At 39.4% G+C, this 25,035-nt stretch overlaps 1 protein-coding gene across 1 annotated transcript in view; it reads right to left on the bottom strand.

Moving 5' to 3' along the window:
- Positions 1–19,954, bottom strand: part of LOC119649639 — a 35,001-nt gene extending 15,047 nt beyond the window's left edge. The window contains exon 1 of the mRNA XM_038051891.1: positions 19,877–19,954. The gene's annotated coding sequence lies outside the window, so the exon portion shown is untranslated. The remainder of the gene's footprint in view (positions 1–19,876) is intronic.
- Positions 19,955–25,035: the final 5,081 nt, after the last annotated feature.

Genomic DNA, 25,035 nt, shown 5'->3' with positions numbered 1-25,035 from the left:
CCGATATCAAATGTGGGGCTAGTTTCGAAAATTACTAATTAAGCCCTTTCATGTGATAACCCACATAACTACATTCTGTGAAAAAAAATTGCAGCCTCCATTCACATGTATGGGGACCCCCCTTAACCTTAATACAAAAGGGCGCCACTTGCTATATATAAAGAGAACAATAGAGCACACCCTCTCATAAATTTTTGTGACAATGTTAACAAATCTCAAAACAGACCGATTTCGAAAAGTACTAATCGAGACCTTTCATTTGATATCCCACATATTTGGTGACAAAAAAAAAATGTACACCCGTCTTTTACATGTATGGGTACCCCCCTAAATCTCAACATAGGAGGATATCACTCACTGCATGTCTGGGGGTCCACAGGTCCCACCTTCTCACCAAACTTCGTATCAATCGGTATAGCCGTTTCTGAGAAAAGTGCCTGTGACAGACAGACAGACAGACCGACATAGACCTTGGCATATAATGTTACAAGTGATTTGGATCTGGAGAAGCAAGTGTTCAAGCGAAGTACGACCTAACCGAGAACACCAGTAGCAAGAACAACCAAGGATGAACTGAAAACAGATCGTTGGACGACAAAAACCGTGACAACACCCACCACATATTTTCAAGATGCGCGACAGCAGGAGGTGCTCCAGGAACATGAAAAGGATCCTTTCAAAAGAAGCTCATCAACTTTGAGATCTCCACCAATGCTAAAGACGATGAAAGATAAAGCACAGGCAAGATCAATAACCGCCAAAAGTGAAGCAGCGTATAAAAGGAGTAACCCTGTCGGGGCTTATAGGGAGCGGAGTCCCGATCCGGAGGAATTACCCTTTATCCAGCTTGGGGCAACAATAGTTGAGCTGTCCGAGTTCATCAAGGATAAGCACAACGTGCACCAAGCCATAAAGAATATGGTGAGGGCTATTAGTCCTCTATAATAGATCGCAGATGGAGGAAAAGAATATCAAGGATACGCCGAGCACCGCTGTGCCAACAGTGCCACAAGCGACCCAAGTGACGCCTAACCGTACTACCACTGAATCAGGGCGAAATAAACGAGTACGTGAAAAAGAAGGGGATCCTTTAAATAATCAGCAGGCGCCTAAGAGAAAAAAAAGGCGGACAGGAAACTCTGAAAACCAGGCACTAATAGCTCTGAAGGAGGAAAGCGTACAGCGAATGTAGAAAATTCGACCAGCGCTGCGAAACCCAAGAAGAATGGAAACGATGGATGGACTAAGGTTACGAGCAAAAAAGCGAAAGGAAAAGCAAAAGTGCGAACCCGAACAGATGCGATTGTTATCTCCAGTAAGGGCAATCTGTCCTACGCGGAGATACTCAGAAAGGTCAAAGCGGATCCTGACCTAATAGCTCTGAGCGAAAATGTGAATCCAATCCGAAGAACCCAGAAAGGGGATCTCATGTTCGAGCTAAAAAGATCCAGCGTGGGCAAGGCTGATGACTTTCGCACTCGGGTGAAGGACGTGCCCAAAAACATGAGATCTACATACAATGTAAGGATCTCGGTGAAATAACATCAAAAGCAGAAATTTGTACTGCTCTGAAGGAGCAATTCAAGTTGGAAGAACTTGCCGAGGAGTCTGTTGTGAGTTTACGAAAAGCCTATGGCGGTACTCAAGCGGCCACAATAAGAGTACCAGCGGAAACAGCGCAGAAATTGTTGGCGGCCGGAAAAGTTAGGATTGGATGGGTTGTCTGCCGGTTAAGAGAAGAGGCTTCACTAAAGAGGTGCTTTAAATGCCTCATGTTTGGGCACTTCGCCAAGGTATGCACCAGCAGCATTGATCGATCTGATCGATGCAGAAGGTGTGAGGAGAAGGGCCATATTGCCAGGGAGTGCAATAGGGACCCCAAATGCCCATTGTGCGAGGTGAAAGAGGGACAAGATAACCGGCATATTGCCGGAAGTGGTAAATGTCCGGAATTTAGGAAGGCCTTCAATGCAATAAGAAAATGAGGTTTATTCAAATAAACCTCAATCATTGCAGGGTCGCACAGGATTTACTTGAGCAGACCACGTTCGAATCTGAGATGGAAATGGCCATTATAAGTGAGCCGTAAAGAGACCATCACGGCGACGTATGGGTTACAGATTCGACTGGTGGAGCGGCGATATGGGCTTGTGGTCGATAGGCCATACAATGTACTGCAAGTCAGCCAGTCAAAGGCTTTGTGTGGGCGAAAATAAGTGGTGTATATGTATGCAGCTGCTACGCCCCACCAAGTTTGACACTGTCTGAATTCGAGCAAATGCTTGATAATCTTGTTCTCGACGCAAGAGGACGAAGTCCAAAGGTGATTGCTGGTGATTTCAATGCTTGGGCCCTAGAGTGGAGTAGCAGAGAATCAAATGCTAGGAGCGCAGTTTAATAGAAGCTTGCGCGCAGATGGACATGGTTTCGGCTAACGAAGGTGCTGTAAACACCTTCCAAAAAGGAGGGTCAGGCTCGGTTGTAGACCTGACCTTTGTCAGCCCTGCGCTGGCGCGTGGTATGTCCTGGTGCGTCAGTGAACGCTACGCTCACAGCGATCACCAGGTAATCTTCTTTGAGACATGTGTCGAGCCTCAGGGCAAAGAGTTATCATGTCCGAAACCGAAAAAGATTTCAGGCTGGTCTGCAAAATCTTTGGACGAGGAGACCTTCATAGAGGTGTGGTTAGATCAACCTGATAAAGCAGGCGCCTCTACGGAAAGAGCCGTCTATCTGGCTCAATGCATCGCCAAAGCATGTGACGCGCCCATGCCTAGGAGGTGCTCATCCCCCAGTAGAAGACCAAACTACTGGTGGAATGACGAACTGACCGGTCTTCGATTGGCCTGCCACCAAGCCAGAAGAGCGACTCAGAGATCGGTAGGTAGAGTCGATCAACGACACTTTCTGCGCCTGCAAGGCAGCCCGCAAAACCCTCACGCTCGCCATCCAGCGAAGCAAGAGGAAATGCTTTAAGGAGCTCTGCTCAGAAGCGCGGGGGAGAGCTTATAGAATCGTGATGGGACGATTCAGAGGCCGTTCATCTCCGCAGATCACGTGTCCCACCCTCTTGCTGAAAATCATCCAGGGGTTATTCCCCCAGAAAGAGGAGAGCACCGACACATTCCAACCACCTCTGAATGTGACGGCAATCCCGCCAGTCACCAGAGACGAGCTACTGGAGATCTGCGATAGAATAGGAGATAATAATGTTTTACAAACAAAACCTTAAAAATGGAACCATCAAGAAAGTGCCTGATTCCTGGTTCGCGAAAAATTCTGACAAAGAATCAGCAGCTAGCCCAGATTGGCTGGACCTATTTATGAAACGCTACCTTGACTTGAGTTTGCGCCACCCTGTGTAAACTTCAATTGGTCGCGCCGCAGCTTTCAATAAGTCAGTCGTAAATGATTTTTTTGATACTCACAAAAAGGTGCGCAGCAATTCACATCAGTAAAATGCTGCCGATGTTTGGAATATTAATGAGACGGAACTGTCCACAAAACCAAATTCGTTGTAGCACCCAAAGCTACTAGATGTATTGGCGCAATAAGTTCTGGCGAACGCGGCACGAATGTGACAATAGCAATCGCGGTGTCAACTGTGGGCGATCGAATCCCGCTATTCTTCATTTATCCATGAGCAAAATTCCAAGACAAATTTTTACTACATGGCACTGCGAATGCAAGAGGGTGGGATAGCTTCCGAAAAAGACTCCTTACTCACGCACTTTGCAATTCGCGTCGAAAGACCTTTCATTTGTACCCCACATAACTATATTCAATGAAAAAAAATTTTAAATACCACCTTTACATGTATGGGGAGCCCCTTTAAACTCCACGCAAATTTATGTCACTCACTGTATACACGGGATTTCATATTTTGTTTGGATCGGTTTAACCGTTTTGGAGAAAAGTGCGTGTGACAGACAAACAGAAGAAAAAGTAGACAGTGAATCGATTTAATAAGGTTTTGTTTTACACAAAACCTTAGAAACATTGTACATTTTAAGCTTCCATCAAACTCATATTGAACTTTCAGAACAATCGTGTATTATTTTATTGTCCAAAAGAAATATAATCGAATAACTATGAAATTCGAGCGTCACATTGTACTACTACATTAAATTCAATTCACTCATACCAAAAAATTTTACTAATGCTACATACAGTATGTCAAGTAATTCTTTGCAAACGGAAAATAACTAGAAATATTTCTGTTTGACAGATGGTAAAAAGCAAAATAATACATTTTTTGGTAATTTCTTAAAGTGTAATGTTTTATTGGAATATTAGCTAATACTTTACAAATAAAAGAACATAAAACTTGTTTCGAGTAAAGATTGAAAGCGTTACAAATAAAAAACTACATTTCTTTCAGTGTCAAATAATTTTTTGCAAAATACAGTATTGAATAAAAAAGTGAATAAAAAAAGTAATTAAATTAATATTTTTCATTCTTAATATTTAGTATGGAAACCCTTAGCATCAAGCACAGCCTGCAGTCTCCTTTTCATAGAGGATATCAATTTTTTGACATCGTATTCGTTTGGTATATGTTCCCATTCCTCCTGAATAAAGGCTTTTAACTGCTCTTTTGACTTCGGACTTCTCCTTGCAACTCTTTTTTTAAGATGAGCTCACAAATTTTCGATTGGGTTCAAGTCCGGGCTGTATGCTGGTGTATCGATAACTTTCGCACAATTATAAAGCGCCCAAGATCTACACAAATACGACTTATGTTTAGGGTCGTTGTCTTGGTATAGTTTGAAATTTAATTTATTACGATTACTAGGATCGATAAAACCAAATTTTGTGGCACTTTGAACCAATTCTGTTTTCAGAATATCTAAATAATACTCTTTATCCATTGTTTCGTCAATAAATCTTAATATGCCTACTCCTTTTGATGAAATGCATCCCCAAACCGTGACCGACAATTTCCCGAATTTTACTGTTGGTATAATATTTTTATAACATAAAGCTTCAAGAGCCTTCGTCCAGACTCTATTTGGGCCCTCATTGTAATAGAGCATAATTTTAGTCTCATCGCAAAAAATAACGTCATCCCAGTATTCGATGGGGTATAAAACATGCTCTTTTGCAAATGAAAATCTTTTATTTATATTAAATGTTGATAACAGCGGTTTTTTCCTGGCTACTCTCGAAGAATATTTATGTTCTAAGAGTACTTTTCTCACTGTTTCATGTGAGATTTGAACTCCACAATCCTTTTCTAGTTCAAGAGCCAACGATCTTGTGGAAGTGTAAGGATTTTCATCGATTTTTCTTACCTCTCTAGGAGTAAGCTTATTCGGCCTTCCATGTGAGCAACGTAAATGTATCCTATCTTCTTTTTCAGCGCGATTTATTATATTGTAAACGGTTCTCAATTTAACTGAAAACATTTCCGCAAGCTCCTTTGCAGTTTTTCCTTTACAATAATGAAAATACACTAACTGAATAATATTGTCGAGTGTTCTGATTCCAGGCATTTTGACTTTAAAAAATTTTCAATGAACAATCAAACAAAATCCAACCGATTGCAAACGGATTTCACTTTGAATGCAGCAACATAAACATATCAATGCGATACCGAATAATACCATCTAGAATTCTAGAGAATTCTGTCGCTATATGCATGCGTGTACGTATTACAGTGTGTTTTGCAAAGAATTTTTTGACAGTGGAAAATGTGATCACGATTACTTTTGGCGTATTTACATTGCCTTTTGAAAAGAAGTATATGTGTTTATTGTGTAAGTAGGTGATTGCCAAACTAACCAACAATTTCCCTTTTTTAAACTTTAAGAATTTTACCATTTATTCATTTTATTTCATATCGAAGTGAAATCTATATAACTGTTTTTTCTTTGCAAAGATTTTCTTGACATACTGTATAGTTATGAGACATTCGACATTCAATCACCGCTATTCTTAGACAACACACATCCTCCCACACCCCTTGCAAGCAAATATCGCGCAATATTGAATACACATATTCATACATAACGTACATGTGGAAAGATATCTTATCTTGAATAAAATATTTTAAAATTTTATATCAATCTGGAAGCGCCGAAAACTATGCATGATCAGCGCCCAAATACAATATCCACATGAATATGCTTGCAAGCACACTTACAGAAATTTTGGCCTTGACAGTGTTTTTGAAGGTCAAGTTCAGTTTTCGGGTTTTCCCCAATTTCCATGGGAGCCAGTAAAATATTATCGGTCGTTTCCTCCAGTTTTTTGTGTTTTTTTTGGATTTCGATGATGAAATATGTGTACATGCCTATCCATGCACACATACTTTAATGAAGAGGCCAGAACGGCTTTAGTTATCTAATTTTTTCTAGGAAAATGTTCCAAATATACTTTCAACTAGACGTTATGTTTACAGAAAAGAGAAAACAAGTCTAAAACCGGGAACTGGATGCTTCTTACACCGCGCCAATTAAATTACCACACAGACACGTTCCTCAATCTTTTATTTATTAATCTTTTATGGTGGGAACAACGGAATATGATTAAATTGACATAGTAGTTCGAAAATGTTATGAGGAATTCTTCACTAATTTTGCGTGCTTAGCATAATCCCCGGAAATTTTCACAACGGGGGCAATAGGTGACAATTATCAGATTGCGTGGTAGGGGAGGCAAATAATATACTGAAATTGCTCTCCAGCTTGGCATGGACCATAATGCCACCGTTATTTAAAGGTGGAAAACGCTAGATAGAGTGAAGAATTTACCACGCACAGAGCGAAAACTTTTGATCACAATTTGAATGCATTGAACTATTATGATATATAGAGCGGATTGTGGATGCGACTTAGAAGCTAGACCTGGAGAAATCGTGGACTAACAATTAATCTAATCTAATCGGGACAAATCATTACACATTTCGGATACAGGGCATATACTCCTCGAAAACTAAGTGGGAATACCACAAACTGGACACTTCGGGTGTAAAGACTTGGTGTTCATCTTGTGTGGGAAATACCCCATTCGCATATACACTTAGCAGAAAAGCTGTTTTGGGGCATCTTGGGCTGTATGCTTCGGATCATTTTCATGTTGAAAATAATAATCCTTATCCAATCCAAGATTTCGCGCACTTTGCTCCAAATTATTCCTTAAAATATTAAAGTAAGCTAGGTTTATCTATTGTTGCCTCAATAAGCTCAAGGTTACCCACCACGTCCTTAAGCGACATACACCTTCAAACCAGTACACCACCACCGCGGTGTTTCGAACAGGACTCACCTGTTGATTTGAAGTTGTTAACAACCCGCTGGACAGATGAATGTTGTCTACTGGCGACTCCCGCAATTTCCATGTAACTTGTTCCCTGCTTCCACAATTTAGTAATGAATTTTTCTCTCGCTGACGGAAATTTCACTTATTCCACAATATAAACTTTGTACAAACTTTCTAATCACGGGCATAAATAAAAACCAAATAATAATGCAGGACGTTTTCAGCAATAAGTGCATTTGAGACCTCATATTCGGGGGAATCCCCTAATTGAATAAGTATAGGCAGACTTTTTCTACTTCGATTTTGTATATCTCTTGGAAAATTGCAATTATCTCAGTAAACGCTCGGGCGAAACTAATGAAAATCAGTATGCCGAGTGATTAGCAAATACTTAATCGATAGCGCAAACAAATTCTGGAAAATGTTTGATTCGTTTCACTTTTTTAATATTGAAAACTAAAACATAAGGTGTATGCAGTTTTTCTGCTAAATATAGCTCCAGTTCCAAATATTACTTGATACACTGCGCTAATTCCAATGCGCCGAATTGCAAAGCAAATTGTGGATGCGAATCCAACGATAAGTATTCGAGAAGTCGCATCAGTACTTGCGGAAAACCATGTACTAAAAACTAATTGTAAAACAGTGCGCCAAATCATTACATGTTTCGGATATACATATTGCCTGCACCTCTCAAAAGAAGCCATATATTAATAAGGCCAATCGATTAACGCGATTAGAATTCCAGATTTCTATAACAAGGTAAGTACCATTTCTTTAGAAAAGATTCATGTATTAGGTTGTTGCAAATGAAATGGCCGTTTTGGTAATAAAATTTGAAACGACTGTAAAGCTCACAAAAATCTATTTTTTTAATCAAAATAGGTGCCAGTCGATTCAAAACACTTCCCAGCGAGATTGAAGAGCATGTATGTCAGTTTCGTAGAAGTCCAAGTCGGGTGTTGATAAATTCGTCGGAAGCAATTTTGACTGCCTCCTCGTTCCTAAATTGCTTTTCCAGCCGGTTGGCGAAAGGTTCGGTGTTCAACTTTTGAACCGTTGTTCTGGATACATAAGGTCGTGCATTGTCGTGAAGGAATATTACACCATCTCTATTGACCAATCTCAGCCGTTGAATTTTTTTGTGCATTTCCTCGACTTGAGCACAGTATTTCTGTGCATTTATCGTTTCTCCTGGTGCCAAAAAAGAATAGTGGATAACTCCAGTTGTAGACCACCAAACAGTCATCATTACCTTCTTCGGATGGAGGCTCGGTTTCGGCATATGCTTCGGTGGCTTATCAGCATCTAGCCATTGTGCTGATCGGCGACGATTGTCATATAATATCCACTTTTCATCACATGTCACTATTCTGTGCAAAAAGGGATCGCTTCTGTTGCGGGAGAGTCAAGAACTGCAAATTTCTATTCGAAGCGCCATGTTTTGCTCCGTAAGGGCATGCGGAACCTATTTGTCGAGCTTCTTCACCTTTCCAAGTTGTTGCAAGTGCGGGGAAACTGTCGAATAGTGTACGCCCAGCTTCTCTGCAATGTCTCCTACAGACTGACGTGTGTCGGATTCGACTAGCAAACGCAGCTCGTCGTTGCCAATCGATGCTCCTGAATGTCCACGTGGCTCACTTTGCAGATTTACGTCGCCTGACCGGAATTTTTCGAACCACCGCCGTGTGGTTCGTTCGCTTACCGTATCAGCTCCGAATGTGCTGTTAATGTTTCTGGTCGTTTCCGCTGCTTTATAATCGAGTTACAGAAAAAGTATACGTCGTTAGCTCTTTTCCATCCTTTTTTTCCTTTTTACTCACTGTTATCACAACGATGGTCAAAACTCAAATGATTTCTTGATTAAATGTGGAAGTATTTATACTTCATTATCCGACACTAACAGCGCCAACTGGTGGTGGTTTGATACTGCAAAATCGCAACTAACTTCACTTCATTGCCAAATCGGCCATTTCATGCGCAACTACCTAATATAAAGGTATGACCAAGAAGGGAGGAAGGCTGTAATCCCAAATATACCGCTAAAGCGGTTAAACACAATTTAGGTGGTATTATGTTCTAGGGTGCATGGCCGCGAAGGAAGTGGGAAACTTGCAAATTTTAACTGATACGTTCAATCAATGCGGATAGATTGGCATTTTAAAAAAAATTAAGGTTCAGTGTGAAAAAATGGGTACTTTGAGGATTTTCAACAAGATAACGACCCTAAATACACTGCTGCGCATCCCCAGTTGTTTTCATTGTATAACTGGTGGCAAAATAGAGTGCAATTTACGATAATTATACAGCAGCATTAGTACAGTCTATGCCGAATCGATTACGTGAAGTAATTAAAATCAAAGGATATGCGACACGGTACTAATTAAGGTATCAAACCTAATGAAAACGTTCAATTCCTTTCAAATAATTATTTGTTTTTGCAACTGTGTGATGACTTAATTGTCATGGATTTTTCGCGCCCGTTATGGAAAGTTCGAGGAATCATGTTAATAAGTTCGCAAAAGTGATGACGAAATTCTATTATATTTTGAAACTGCTATCAGCCCATATTTATATTTTCTTGCGATAATTATAATAAATTTAGAAATAAAAGATTCAATTGTTAATTCGTCTCTGTGTGATGACTTGATTGGCGCAGTGAGCAAAAGTAAAATCTGGACACCGTAGTACGAAATACATAAGCGCACATCAATGCCTAGCACGTAATATAGGCATATCAACTTTCGCATGATATTGACATTCAAAGTCTTGAATTTGCAAAGAAACGACAACTTTTACCTATTATAACTTTGTTACTAATAGTGCGATTTCAACCGAACTTCGTAGAATCATGCTCCACATTATAGCCTACATTGCTGCGCTGTGGTACCACGGTGAACTTAAGGGGATTTTCCAGCCAATTACTAAAAATTATAGTGATATACTATTATTTACTTTATTTGAACAGATATCGGTATGTAGGGTATTTCGGATCATAGGCAACATAAAATGAAGAAATAATCACTTTCGACCCCCTGCACCTCCACCTTTCCAGCAAAGGTCAAAGCTAAAACCAGCTTCGGAAAGTATTAACTGCGATATGATATCCCACATGACTATATTTGCTGAAAAAAATGTACACCCTCTTTATGCATGTATGGAAACCCCCCTTAAATTCGACGTAGAATTATGTAACTCATTGTATGCGTGAGCGTTCAAAATTCCCACCTTTTTACCAAATTTGGTCTCAATCGCTACAACCGTCTCCGAGACAAATGCGTGTGACAGACAGACGTCGATGATTCGGACGAAGAAAACTGTTGAAATTTGCATCCATGGCTGAAATACCTGGAAGTACCATAATATTCGACTCTAAGCTGAACTTTAAACACCACTTAAAGCTTATTGGGGAGAAAGCGGCGACTATCAGCTCAATGCTGGGAAGGATGCTTCCAAATGTAGGCAGCCCAAAACACAGTCGACTTCTTTTATCGCTAGCCATCAACTCTGTACTTTAATATGGAGAAAATCGCAGACAGCTTCAAGCTGAATATCGATTAAGCACTCTCCGAACATGTTGCGGCTACAGAACAACATCTTATGAGGCAGCATGAGTGATTGCGGGGTTGATCCCGGTGGATATTGTAGCCGATGAGGCAAGTCGTCTGTAGGTCTATATAGCAGCTCGTTCAGAGTGAACAGCTAAGAACTGAGCAGCACCGCGAAATAATACCAGAACCAGAAAAAATCAATTCGATAAAAAAGAATAAACTTATGAAAACTATACAAATGAAATCTTTATAGGAAGTATTTCTTCGTAGCTATTATATAAAAATATATTGATAGTTATACTAGTTCCCTATAAAAACAAATCCAATCAATAAAATCAAAACCATCCAACATTCCTTTTTGTAACCATCGAATATTCCAAAACATGGTGTCAAAGAAAATCTTGGAAACCCGGGACACGGAAAGCATTTAAAATTGGAATGCACCCTTTTTTAAAATCGATTCATCGGCTATCTGTTCCGCTGTCACTCCCAATGTACTGGAAAATGGCTGAACCAATAGTTACGAAATTGAGTGAAAAAATGTAGTCTGTCTGTCCTTTTACATACAGCGACTGGTATAATTTTGCGAAAGGGGTATGCTGTTTTCACCAAACATAATCATGTGGGGTATAAAATTAAATGGATCGATTAGCACTTTTCGAAACTGATCTTATCCCTGTGAGCGCCTAATATTTTTAGAGTTTGGGTGGTAAGCCTTAAACGAGAGGTCCGTAGACCAAAAAAGAGCGAGTAAGTTGCTCCCCATTTGGTCCGGTCTGGCATTAGGTGAATACGGACTTGGAACCATGCCATTCTTAAAAAAAATTAACTTATTGCTGACATTGGCTCAAAGACAGAGGATTGAGGACTCAAAATGTGTGCCACAAAAAGAGTAACAAGTCTCGTTCTCAGAGCCTATCCAACCGAAAAATTTAAAAAAATCACAGCGACTGATCTACACGAAATCTCGCCCTCCAACTATAATATATCCCATTCCGATATGTGGTGATCAAAAGGTAGTATAGGTCCCAGGGCGAAACGTGGATTGGTACCCACGATGGAGCATAAAACCTGGAAAATGCCTGGTTCAGCAGCTCTGCTACCAAACCCTATCTCCAACTCCACGTGGTGACCGATGGGAGTTCTTTCTTAACGAAAAGCTGCAGACGGAGAAGGATGAAAACGAGTCTCTCGCGCCTAAAACGGGACAAATTGTACCAACTGGTCGTCCAGGTTGGGTGTTGGGTAGGGCTGACAACCCTACACGGAAAACAACTTGTTACGAAGACACAACAGCAGCCTCGGACTGGACAGCTAGCCGATACCATGTCCCAATATAGGGCTGATGAAATAGCAGTACAGGAGATGCATTGGACAGGGACCGGTTTCCTGGAGAGAAGCCGCTACACCATATATTATAGTGGCCATCCAGTAAACCATGTGCTTGGAGTAAGTTTCTTAGTCAGCCAAAAAATGAAATCTGCTTTGAAAACATAAGCAGACGGCTATGCACTCCGCGCTTACGAGGCAAGTTTAGAAATATAAGCCTCATTAACGTTCACGCCCCTACAGAGGAGACTGCAAAGTCGGAGAAGGATACCTTCTACGAGGCAATAGAACGAACCCTCGAAGCCTGTCCCAGATATGATATCAAAATCATACTTGGGGATTTTAACAGCCAAATAGGGAAGGAGCCACTATTCAGGCGATACGTTGGCTTTCATAGCTTACACCAAAATACAAATGGTAACGGACTGCGGATTATTCAAACGGTTGTTTGAAGCCGAAAAGCGCTTCGCAAACATACATGGGTCTCTCCAGATGAGACTGCTTTCAACCAAATTGACCACGTGTTGATTGAACGCCGCCACCTCTCAGCCTTGATGAATATCAGAACATATAGGGGGGCCAATATACACTCGGATCACTATTTCGTTGGCATGGTGCTCCCCTCTGAGAATCAGGTGACATATTCATATTCATTCATATCCATAGAAACCGCAGCCCCTTTTTTTTCCATTGCTACTTCTGCGAAATTTCCTTCCCTTTTCGCCCTACGCATCCCGGTGCAATATCTACATATTTTGATCGAGCAGCTGTTCCGTAAGTATGAAGGAGTCAGAAAAGATGTCCATGTATAAACCGTGTCCACTGCCATTGAGTTTAAGTTTGGATTTCATCGGTTTAAAATTGGAGGCGCTGGATTTTTGCCCAATTCGAAAAGCATGATTTCGAGGAGAACGATGATGGTTCTGGTACCGCCTGCGGGCGACCTTAAAGTGCGAATTACGTCTGTCAACTCCAGAGAACCAAAATTGGCCAATGTCTCTGTTCCTGAGAAGACAACGAACTAAACTCTCCATTGCGGGATTATTTGCAGAATAAGGCAAAGGGCAGTGCTAACTCGCTGTTTTAGGTGTTGGCTATGCGGAACAGGACAGAAACACTTTGTGTTACAAGTGGGGCCAATTCGAGCGAAGACGGGAAAGTGATGTGCTGTTTGCAAGGACCGCGTTCTGCAGAAACAAGATGTGGCTCATATTCCCGGTTCTAGCGATGCCTGGTCTCCAAACAACAAACACTTTGCAGGACGATATTACAAACACGGAAGGAGGGGAGGCAAAAAATCCCGAATGGGGCATGCCTCAACCTGATTCTCGAGGCACACCGATTTAGGAGATGACCACCAGGACAAGACTTATTGTCCTAAATGCCGGTCTGGCATTCCGATGCCCTTCTAGGACACTATCCCTGACGTATCCGTTGCTGCGGAGTCCTTAGTATCAGCGGTCCAACGATGGAAGTTACTGGAAGACGTCACAGCCAGTGACCAGCAGTATATTTTCTTCGAAGTGACCAACGGCTCCTTCCAATGTTCTAATAAACGACAACACCTACCAGATGGACCATTGGGAAAACCGACATTACAAAATTTGTCATCCGCGTTCAACTATCCATCTTATTCGCCGCATCACCAATTCCAGTGTGCGTGAAGCTTGGTGAAATGTGCGTGCGGTAATTAGTGCCGGAACATTATCCCCGTGCCTCAATATCCGCAGTAGGTAGCCTGGAGTATGTAGACGATTTTCTAGTGCCCCAAGTATGGGATACCACCTCGCAGAAAGGCGTTTTTGTCTAGGGTCGCAAGGAGCTCCACTCGCCGACAGTGGGGACTATATGCCTCAGCCAGTTTCATCGCTTGGACCACCTCCTCAATCTCGTCAATTGTGGATTGCCCCGCTCTTAAACCATATTGTGGTGGTGAGTAGTCTCCCGCAGCATATATTGCGTCAGTCAATTTTGGCTTGATAAGCTTCTCAAGCAGTTTCCCCACTGTGTCTAACAGATTCAGCGGGCAATATGCTGACGTCGCCTCGGAGTCGCCTTTGCTCTTGCTTATCAGCATAAGTCTTGCAACTTTTCAGCCGGAGGGAAAAACACTTGCTGAGTACCAAGCTCGGATTCTTGCCTCTCTTTCGAAATCCCACAACCATTTGGCCAAGATCCATAGCTCGGTGAGAGAGCAAACAGATGTTATTAGCATAGTCGAGGTTCTCCACGTCCTCAGAACAAGGTAACATGAACAACGTCATGGCAAGTTGAATCTTGCCTGGCGGACTCCGCTTTGGACCTCAAAATTCTCCAAGATGTTATCTCTGTGCAGCACGTGACATTACACGTCCGTGTGTAGAGTCCCTGCAAGTGCAGTGATAAATAACTCCTCGGGGAGACCGAAATGTTATTTTTTCTTCTGCTTGAAAGAACAGTCCGCGTTCGTATGTTATGGTGAAAAGTCGTCCTTCACGGGATCATCGAAAGATTTGCGACTACAAGGAAGCTCTTTCCTGATGTGATATATAGTTCTAAATTCATTGCGATCTGCGGCATTTTCCGCTTCCCTGACCAGCGCAATAACATCACTCGTAGCGACAACACCAACAACTGTCGAACAGCAGTTGAAGCAATCATCAGATGGTAATGCTTGTGGAGGTCGATGTCAGTGTCTCTCTTATTACAGAAGATAACTCCTAAATCGACTGCGAAGTTGTCGATCTGATTACTGATACGGCGTCGGCCAGTTGAAATCCTTATGACTGGCTATGTGCTAGAACAATGCGACACCAACGACGAGGCGGTCGAAGTTTCAGAAATCCACGAATATCCCACCTTTACCATTGCGATCGCCAAGACGGTGTTTCCCCATAACATGTCCGAACAAATGTCCACTTCGGCATTCAGATCACCCATCACAATCACAATGTCACCTTTAGGAAGCCTCCCCTTAATTACATGGCGTATGACTTTGAGAAAAACCAACTTACTGGACGACAATTTGGTTTCGTTGCACAATCATTTAAACATTTTGTCAATATTAACAATTATTCGGGAGAATAGCTTTTAAAACCGGCTGGCCTTCACTTGAGCCCTGTATTAATGTTTTGCAGGAGATTGCCTCGACAATGAAGATTACGTCAAAGCTATTGGAAGTGTATTCCATCGTAAGGTTAAACAGGCTTTTATAAAGCATGGATGTGTATGAACTGCTCTCTGAGTTTTATTTTGTTAATTGGTTTAATTTTGTTGTTTTAGATTTTCATAGTGAATTTAAAAAATATATGTTTCTAAATGAATATATGCTGCTTTGGTATACAGATATTAAAACAAAAAATTAAAATTAGTCTTGTAAAAAATATTTAGTTTGCTGGTGCAAATAATTATTTCTTAAAGAATTCGTCTATATTACACTGCCCCAATTAAATCATCACATAGAGACGAATTTACAATTAAATCGTCTCACAATGTTTTATTGTGAATTTATTACAATGAAAGCAAGAACATATAAATATGTCGAGACAGCAGTTTCAAAATAGTAACAGAATTTCGTCATCACTTTTGCGGGCTTAACATGATTCCTGGAATTTTCCGCAACGGGCACAAATGAATGAATAGAGTGACCACATAGTTCCAATAACAAATTATTATTTCAAAGGAATTAGGCATTTTTATCAGGTTTGGTATCTGAACTAGTACCAAGTCGCATATCTTTTCATTTTTTTACTTCGCGTAATCGATTCGGCATGGACTGTATTAATTTTGTTGTACTCAACTCGCAACTTTTTCCCCAGATGATCCCAAAGATGGTAGCGCCTCTTTGGTTACGCACATGCACTAAATCTATTGTAGATCGCGAAGTCGTCGATCTGACTGCTCGTACGGCGTCGGTCAGTTGATACCTTATGATTGGCTCGGTGCTCTAACAATGTGCCACCCACACAGTGATGCAAACTCAAAAAAAATAAAATAAGTAGAATTGAGGAAAAAAATAAGTAGATTTGATGATAAAATAAGTAGATTTATTTTTGTGCCATTAAGAGCCCTGTTACCTCAAAAAAATTCGTAATATTATTTATAACTTTAATATATTCAAAGCATTAGGTACAGAACACAAAAAACATAACATAATTCAGAATTAATGATAAAATATAACAATAAATAAAATGTAAAATAATTCATTCAACATTGAAAAACCAAACTTAATTCCAAAATAAAAAAGGAACCAACAAAATAAAAATTCAATAAAAATTAAATTAAGTTATTTGGGAATATCGTACATAGCTTTATTGCACTTTTTTCTCATCTCAGTAGTCACTTTGAAATTTGTGCAATCAGAGTTTTGTAGTTTTAGTAACCCTTTCGTTTGTAAGCATGCTTTAATGGTTGCATTCTCTAATCGATTTCTGATTTTTGTTATCATTAAATTTACTTGGGAAAATACCCTTTCAACATTTGCAGACGAATGTGGGTAGGACAAAATAGCAAATACTAGTTTAACTAAATTCGGGAATGCTTGCTTGTTACCAATTTCAATGCGAGCAACCATACGCCAAAATTCTTCAATGTCTAAAATTTGTTCTTTATCTTTTACGAAATTTATCAGAGTACGGTATTCCGAGTCAATTTCTTGTATATTGTCAGCTAGTAAACGTGGGACTTGTTGTAAAAGTGGAGCTATCGATTTATAGGTACAAGCGTATACATTGTCAGGTGCGATTATGGAAAGATTCCTAAAAAAAGAATTATTCAAATCGAATCTTTTTAATATTTGCAGAACGGCCTCAATATAAAAGTTACGACACTTATTCTTAAAAGTATCTATTTCAATGACATTGATTTCATTCGTAATTAGAAAGCATTCAACTTTTATACCGAGGTATATACTTTCCAAATCTAGCAAACATTCTGGAGGGAGATTAAATTCTGAGGTACTATCTAAAAACATTGTAATATAATCTTTCCTTACAAAGCACTCTAACAATGTTACTACTATTTCTTTAACCGAACTGTGCAACTTATGTATCTGTGAGCTTTCTGATTGAAAAAGTTTATTTAATTTAATGAAAAAAGGAAGTGCGAATTCTAAAAACAATATATATAATTTAGTTATAGGATCTTTCAGCGACGTTAAAATATTTTTAGCTGTTTGTAGATTTTCCTCTTTGACTGCAATAGAAAAGTATGCTATAAGCACATCATACTGTTCTATTAAGCGACTTACGACTGCAGATAATGATAACCATCTCGTTTGAGAAGGGTGTAAAATTTTATTTGCTTTGAATTCAAAAAAATATTGTAAGGAAGAAAAATCTTTAAGACGTTTCGATGAACTCTTCAAATAATTGAAAATATTACGCGCCAAATCTTCTACTTCGCCAGGAAGTTTTTCGCATGCGTATGAGGCGCATAAGTGAAAACTGTGACAAACATGTGAATGTGAATGTGAATGATTCCTACACATCATAACATTGGCTCCATCAGCTGCGAAACCAATCATGTTTTGTTTGTACATGATATTATTCTTCGTGAAACTATTGATTACAGCAGAAAACAGGCTACTAGCATCTGTAGATTCAACTTCAATTAAATCAAAAAACAAGTCATGTACTTTAAAATTTTTACATACTCTAACCACCAAGCACAAGGTTTTTACTAAAGACATATCTGTGAACTCGTCAATAAATAAAGAAAATTTATTGGCGTTTAACAAATCAACAATTTCTTCTATGTAAGATATTCCCAAAACGTTCCGTAAAATGTTTACCATTTTCGTCCTAGAACACTTTACTTTTTTGGCAATATTCGAATACGGGGTAATTTTGTTAACGAATTGCGATAAGTGACCCATTATTTGGAATGCCAAATTATGTTCCGCAACAAATACTGCCATCATAATCTCGGCATCAATAACAGCAGTCTTGGATGCTGAACTAAATAATGGTTCAATATTTTGTTGCACTAGGTTTAATGAAATCGTTCCAGCGTTTTTTGTATGTATTTGGGTGTTTGCATGGGATTTAATTGCACTTTTACCCATCTTCCCTATGTATACATCTACAGAGCACACTTTACAGAATGCATAATGACAGCCTTTTGTTCCCTCAGATAACCATTTAAATTCACTTTCCCAGTATTTTACGTACTTTTGTTCATATTTCTGCTTTTTCGATTTTTCACATTCCTTATCCTTTTCCGGACTTTCATTAATTCCTTCGGTGCTTTCCGAGTCAGGTTCAGAACTTGAAGATGCCCGCTGCGGGTCCTTCGAAACTACTTCGAAAAATCTTTTCATTTTCATGCCTAAAATTATCTTTCTTACAGTTACATGCTAAACTTAATTTTCAATTCTTACTTACGCAGCTTACGATTACATGAATAAATTTAAATTCCAATCTCATAGAATTCAAACGAAACCGACCGGCTCACCGGCGCTAAACAAAGTGCGAACAGTTAAACAAGTAAAAAACACAATCATGTCATGACACACTTTGACACATTTTCCAACTGCAATTTATACACATGCACGGCCTCATGTTATGCATACACAAACCAAGTGACAAGCCACAAGACTTGACCGTTGAACTACCATGGTAGTCTTTATACTACTGTTTTTAGTTCAGCATCAAGATCCATTCTACTCTAAACGAAAATTGTTGTAATATAACCTTCTACTTCAATGACTATTTATGCGCTTTGCAAAAATTGAAAAATCAATCATAGCGTGTAAAAATAAGTAGATTTCATGCAAAAATAAGGAGATAAGTAGATCGAGTCGAAAATAAGTAGATCTCCTTATAAATAAGTAGAGTTTGCATCCCTGCCAGAATAGCAAAAGCTCACCGATCTCTCTCTCTTACCAATACGATTTGACGAAGATTATGCCTTTTCCTTGTTTAGCGTCTCTGATGTGTACAGATAAGCTTCTGGAAGCACATTTGCAAGTGGGGTCATTTTTGTAAGGGTACTGCCTATAGTAGATCTACTGTGCACAATTCATAAATAAAAGTTTGCGGATCGATTTAATTCTTAATTCATCTCTCTGTGATGATTTAGTTGGCGCAATGTGTGTATCGGTTTGTACCGACTTGCCAAAGGGAGTTTCATCGATTACAGAATCGGTTCTTTATTATCGCCATTATCGATTACTAGATTGATCCCTTCTTTGGCAACAGTTGATTTCCGCCAATGAGATGCGTGTATTATCCATATAGTCATGCAAAGTAAAATTGTTTCACAATCTGGCGAATTTATCCCGAATCATGCCGATCGAAAATGGGTAGTAATAAATAAGCACACGTCCTAGGTAATCCCTTTTCTGACACCGTAGCGTGGCTGAAATACAACTTTCTATTCTTTGGAAGAGCTTAAACGGTAATTTTCACCAAGATCAAATAAGGACGCAAATTCTTTCCTCAGGCTGGTGAATAGGTTTACGAAATTCCCCGGACCCAGAGCTTTTTGGGGGCCCTCAAACAACAATTCAAATTAGGAAGCAACAACCAGACCCGCGTAAGTTTCGTCCCCGACCCCCAGTTTTCCACATCACTTTCATTCCAGGCCCGAATTTTTTCTCTTCGACCCTGGTAAAACGCAAATGCAAACTGACGCAATACATGCAACACTTAACGAAATTCCCTCAAATTAATCAGAATATACCATATTCAAACAATGAACGAACAAAACACTATAAATTTGTTCACGGTAACTATGCATATATATGTATGTACCTTATTCCTTTGATAAAGGCTAATAATAGGAACACTTTTCACTCCTTATTAATAAACTTGTGCACTTGAAACTGGATGGATAATTTCTATGGGAGCGAGAGCGTCTTAGATTTGCCACCTAACTCCAACCAGCAACCAAACTAGATTGAAGCAAAATGGCTACATAGCTATAAATTCAAGTCAAAATACATACATCCGAATATCAGTTTTGGGGGAATACCCGGGAACTCTATTTTCCAAGAATAAGCGGAGCGTTCCATGTACTTATATGCTTTCACGTAGCCGCCCAGGCGAATATGTATGAATTATCTTATCTGCGCTCAATGGTAGCGATAAGCTGGAATCAGATATCAAAAGAAATCTAGAAACCTAACTTCCCAATGCTGGGGAGTCAAAAGCTAGATGGCACCAAAATAGAGAAAATAACTCGATATGAGCATACGTTTGTTCACAAAAGAGTTGCCTAAACTTCCAAGGTCCACTGTATACAAATCATTTGGCAAATTATTATTTTTTCAACTTTTCATAGTTACAGGCACAATGTATGTCAGACACAAAAGTATTCTTTTTACATTTCACCATGCCATATTAGTCATATTTAAAAGCAGTAAGCGCAATGCGTCCCCACAAGCGCTGCACAAGACAGAATATACCATGTCTTGTTAATATGTTGCGAAAAGTAGCTTTGCTGCGCTACATACGTACGCTACATATACTATGCAAAATACGTATTCGTACACCACACATTTTAGGAATTTTTCGGATATTATTTGAAATTAGTACTAAAGATGTCAAATAAAATACACAAATTTTATTGCTTACCGTGTCTGCAATTGTTTAACAATGCGAAATATTAGCTGCGATCGCTATTGCATTAACAGGAGTGGAATTTCCTGCCTAAGTCAAAACAAAATTCGTATTCGTACACCCTGTCGATCGGTTAAAATATGATTTTAGTACAATGCTTGTCACCTTGTAAAATTTCAGTTGTTAACCCCAAGTAAAGTGTGATAAGCAATATCGAGCAAAGCATAGTTAAAAAAAACGCCTTTTTAAAATAGAATTACAATGGGTAGGAAATCTGGTGAACTGCTTAACAGTGAGCGAAAATTTTTATCTGCAATTGCACAAGGACGGCGAATCGTTAAGGGAAATAGGAAAAATTTTCCATAGACGTCATTTTGCTATCCACAGTGCCGTTGCGATTTACGAAAAGACCGAGAGGATCCAAAAGACAATACGAAACCGAAATAGACTGGTTGTAACAAGGCGACAGCAATTCTTTATTCGACATATAATTGTACAGAATAACACTGTTAGCGGAATTAAATCAGCTGCACTTATCGACCATCAATTTGAAATCAAATTAACTCCGCAGTGTGAATTACTTGCGCAGACTTTGCTTTGCACAATAGCATTGCTGCTCGCAAACCATTTATTAGTAACGTCAATAGAAAAACAAGTCGGGAAACCGGAAGCTTGACGCTTCAGGTATAAAAGGTTTTGTGTTTCCCTATGTGAGGAGCATAACGTAGATCTCCATTGGCTTATAGCATTGACCCGAGATATTGAAATCGTTCAGTTCTGGGCAGGTTACTGCCATTGCCAGAACTGAGCGATTTAAATATCTCGAAGGGCAGGTTGCCGACATTGCCAAAACTCAGCGATTTAAATATCTCGAGAGGCAGGTTACTGCCATTGCCAGAACTCAACGATTTAAATCTCTCGAGTCAATGCTATCTGCCAATGGAGAACTGCGTAATGAAATTATTTCACACATTAACGCAACCAGGATGAAGTGGCATTCCCCAACTAGTGTTCTTTGTGATCGACGTATCAGCGCACGTCCCAAATCTAAAATTTACTGCAATGTCGTCCGTCTGCCGCTCTCTATAGTTCTGAGTATTGGCCGACTATAAAGGTCAATGAACGGCGTCTTGCGGTAATGGGGACGAAGAAGTTGCATTGCACTGGTGGCGTGACACGTTTTGATTAGGTCTGAAATGAGAATATCCGCGATCGAACGGGTTTTGCACCGATCGTGGAAAAACTGCAAGAGGAGCGTTTTCGATGGTGTGGTCACGTAATTCACACTAACGAGAATTCAACGACCAGTATTGGTTACAACATCAAAAACAATGGTAAGCAACCAAAAACCCGGCCAAAACAATGGTGGTTTAATATGCTGGATGGGGATTTCTATTCTATTACATTCTAATCAGGCATTTGATAAAATAAAATGACGAAACCGATCACCACAGGCCGACCCCGCTTGTGAACTGATGGCTGAACAGAAAGAAAAAGATGTGAGGAGCGACGAGTGCACGACAGCTCCGTGTAATATAGCTAAAAATTCCATTCCCCTCTATTTTCTAGAAAGTGATTTAAATAAATCATTTGATGAAAAGCAATGTGTTGATAATGGTCAACCTCATACGCCCCTGTTTATTATTATTATGAGTTTAATATTATTAGCAAATGCCAACAATTTAACCAACATCAAATATAAACAAGTCGAAATACCGGAAGCTCGCGCTTCGGGTATAAAGGTTTTGTGTTCATCTTATGTAAGAAATTTCAACGCACATTTTTCTATCCGTATATAGCTACAAATCCAACATATTGCTTCATATTTTTCCAAACTACGAGACATACGTACATATTACAGCCATAGATATTACGCTCACCCTAAACAAACAAACTGCCTATATCCGAATAATGTACACATATATGCACGTATATAAATTGATCGTACCCATATTTCCGATTTACTTCTTATATCTATCTGAATAGGCACTACCCAGAAAGTTCATTAGCACGCATATACTATATACCTACATACACAGTTGATATTCATATACAAATGACTAAAAAACTAAAACAAAATAATTCTTTGGGACCCCATTCATAAGAACTCATTTGGTGGTGGTATTGACGAATTGATATGTGATGATGACGTCATGCAGTCATGCATGAAGAGTGCCCGAAATTCACAAAAAATGGTAAAGTTTTACCCCCTATAACTTTGTCAATAATGGTTGGATTTTCTTCAAACTTGACTAGCTTGTGCACTATGTTCTTTATTATACGCATGCCAAATTTTGTACTTCTGGGATGAATATAAGGGGGTTGCCGGATAAATTTCTAAAATGTGGAAATATACTATTATTAACTTTATTTGTGCAGATATCGGAACCGGATATATTTTGAGGCCTAGATTTCGTAGAGATGCACTATTGAGATTTTTTTCAGATTTTTCGGTTGGATAGGTTCTGAGAACGAGACCTGTTACACTTTTTGGGGGTCATATTTTGAGCCCTCACTCCCCTATGTTTCACCCAATATCAAATATTGAACCAGTTTCGAAAAGTACTAATTGAGAGCTTTCATTTGATACCCCACGTGGCTACATTTTATGAAAAAAAATTTTGCACCCTCCTTTCACATGTATGGGGAGCCCCCCCTTAAACTTAACACAAAATGGCGTCAGTTGCTGCATGTAAAGGGAACGGCAGATTACATACTTCTACCAATTTTCGTGACAATCGGTTCAGCCGTTTCCGAATAAATCGGGTGTGACAGACAGACAGACAGACAGACAGACAGACAGACAGACGGACAGACAGACATCGAATCGATTCTAATAAGGTTTTGTTTCACACAAAACCTTAAAAAGGGCTAGGGAGAACTAGATTCTTCTTGAAAGGAATTTTAATATTTCACTCGAATGTCAATTATTCTCGTTAATTATGACGTCAGCATCTTATTTGTATGACTTAGAATGCTGTTAATTAGCACGAAATTGATAAGTCTGAACTGCTATAACTTTCCCATTAATAGTTGGATTTTCATGAAACTTGGCATGTGTATGCATGTGGCTGTCCTCTATGTCGGTGCACTAAGTACACTTAGGATGAACTTAAGGGGAGTTTTTTAGTCTATTTCTAAAAGTTGATAATATACTATTAGTAAATTTTTGGAGCAGATACCGGAATTGGACATCTCTCGAAGATTAGATTTCATATAGGTGTTTTACACAAAACCTTAAGAAGGGCTGCGGACAAATAGATTCTTCATAAATGTGACTTTAATATTCCACGCGAATGTCAATTATTCCGGGTAATTATGACGTCAACATCCGATTTGCATGGCTTTGGAAGCAGTAAACTCGCACGAAATTGCTAAGTTTGAACTGCTATAACTTTGGCGTTAATTGCCTGATTTCTATGAAATTTAGCGCATATACACGAAATATTGTCCTCTATGCTGGTACAGAATCCGGAAGTCCTAGGATGAATTCAAGGGGGGTTTTTCAGTAAATTTCTAAAAAGTAGTAATATACTATTAGTAAGTTTATTTGGGCAGATATCGGAATGGGACATATTTTGAGGCCTAGATTTCATCTGAGCGCACCACCCTGATTTTTTTCGGATTTTTGGGTTGGGTAGTTTCCGAAAATGAGTCCCGTCTCACTTCAAATGCGTACATTTTGCCTCCTTACTCACGTACTTTGCAATTTATGCCAGAACTAATGTCAGTTTCGGAAAGTACAAATCGAGACCTTTCATTTGATACCCTACATACCTATATCCGGTGAAAAAAATTTTTAAATCCCCTCTTTGCATGTATGGGGAGCCCCCCTTTAAACTCCACTTAAATTTATGCCACTCGCTGTATTCGTGGGATTTCATAGTTCCCATCTGTCCACCGAATTTCGTTCGGATCGGTTTAGCCGTTTTGGAGAAAAATGCGTGTGACAGACAGACAGACAGACAGACAAACATTGAACCGATTTTAATAAGGTTCTGTTTTACACAAAACCTTAAAAAGAGTAAATTTCGCCAATAAATATTTTGACAAGGATTTCCGCTTTTGGAGAGGGGTATTTTTTTTAGACGAGAGTAAATTTAATGTGAAAATATCTGACGAGCGCGTGCGAATATGGCTCTTCACTAGAAACCTTATACCAACTTTCAAACATGGTGGCGGTTCCGTAATGGTCTGGGGATGTTTAGCTGCTACTGGTGTCGTCAATTTACACTTTGTCGATACTATAATGGATGGAAAATTTCTCCTATCTAGGGTCGAAAATCCCAACCGATAACAGTTACGACGACGAAATCTGGACACGGTTGTTGGCTGCCAACAAAGCCTATTTC

This window comes from Hermetia illucens, chromosome 2 (assembly GCF_905115235.1).
Source record: "Hermetia illucens chromosome 2, iHerIll2.2.curated.20191125, whole genome shotgun sequence".
Taxonomy (NCBI): domain Eukaryota; kingdom Metazoa; phylum Arthropoda; class Insecta; order Diptera; family Stratiomyidae; genus Hermetia; species Hermetia illucens.
This window is presented reverse-complemented; position numbering and strand designations above follow the sequence as displayed.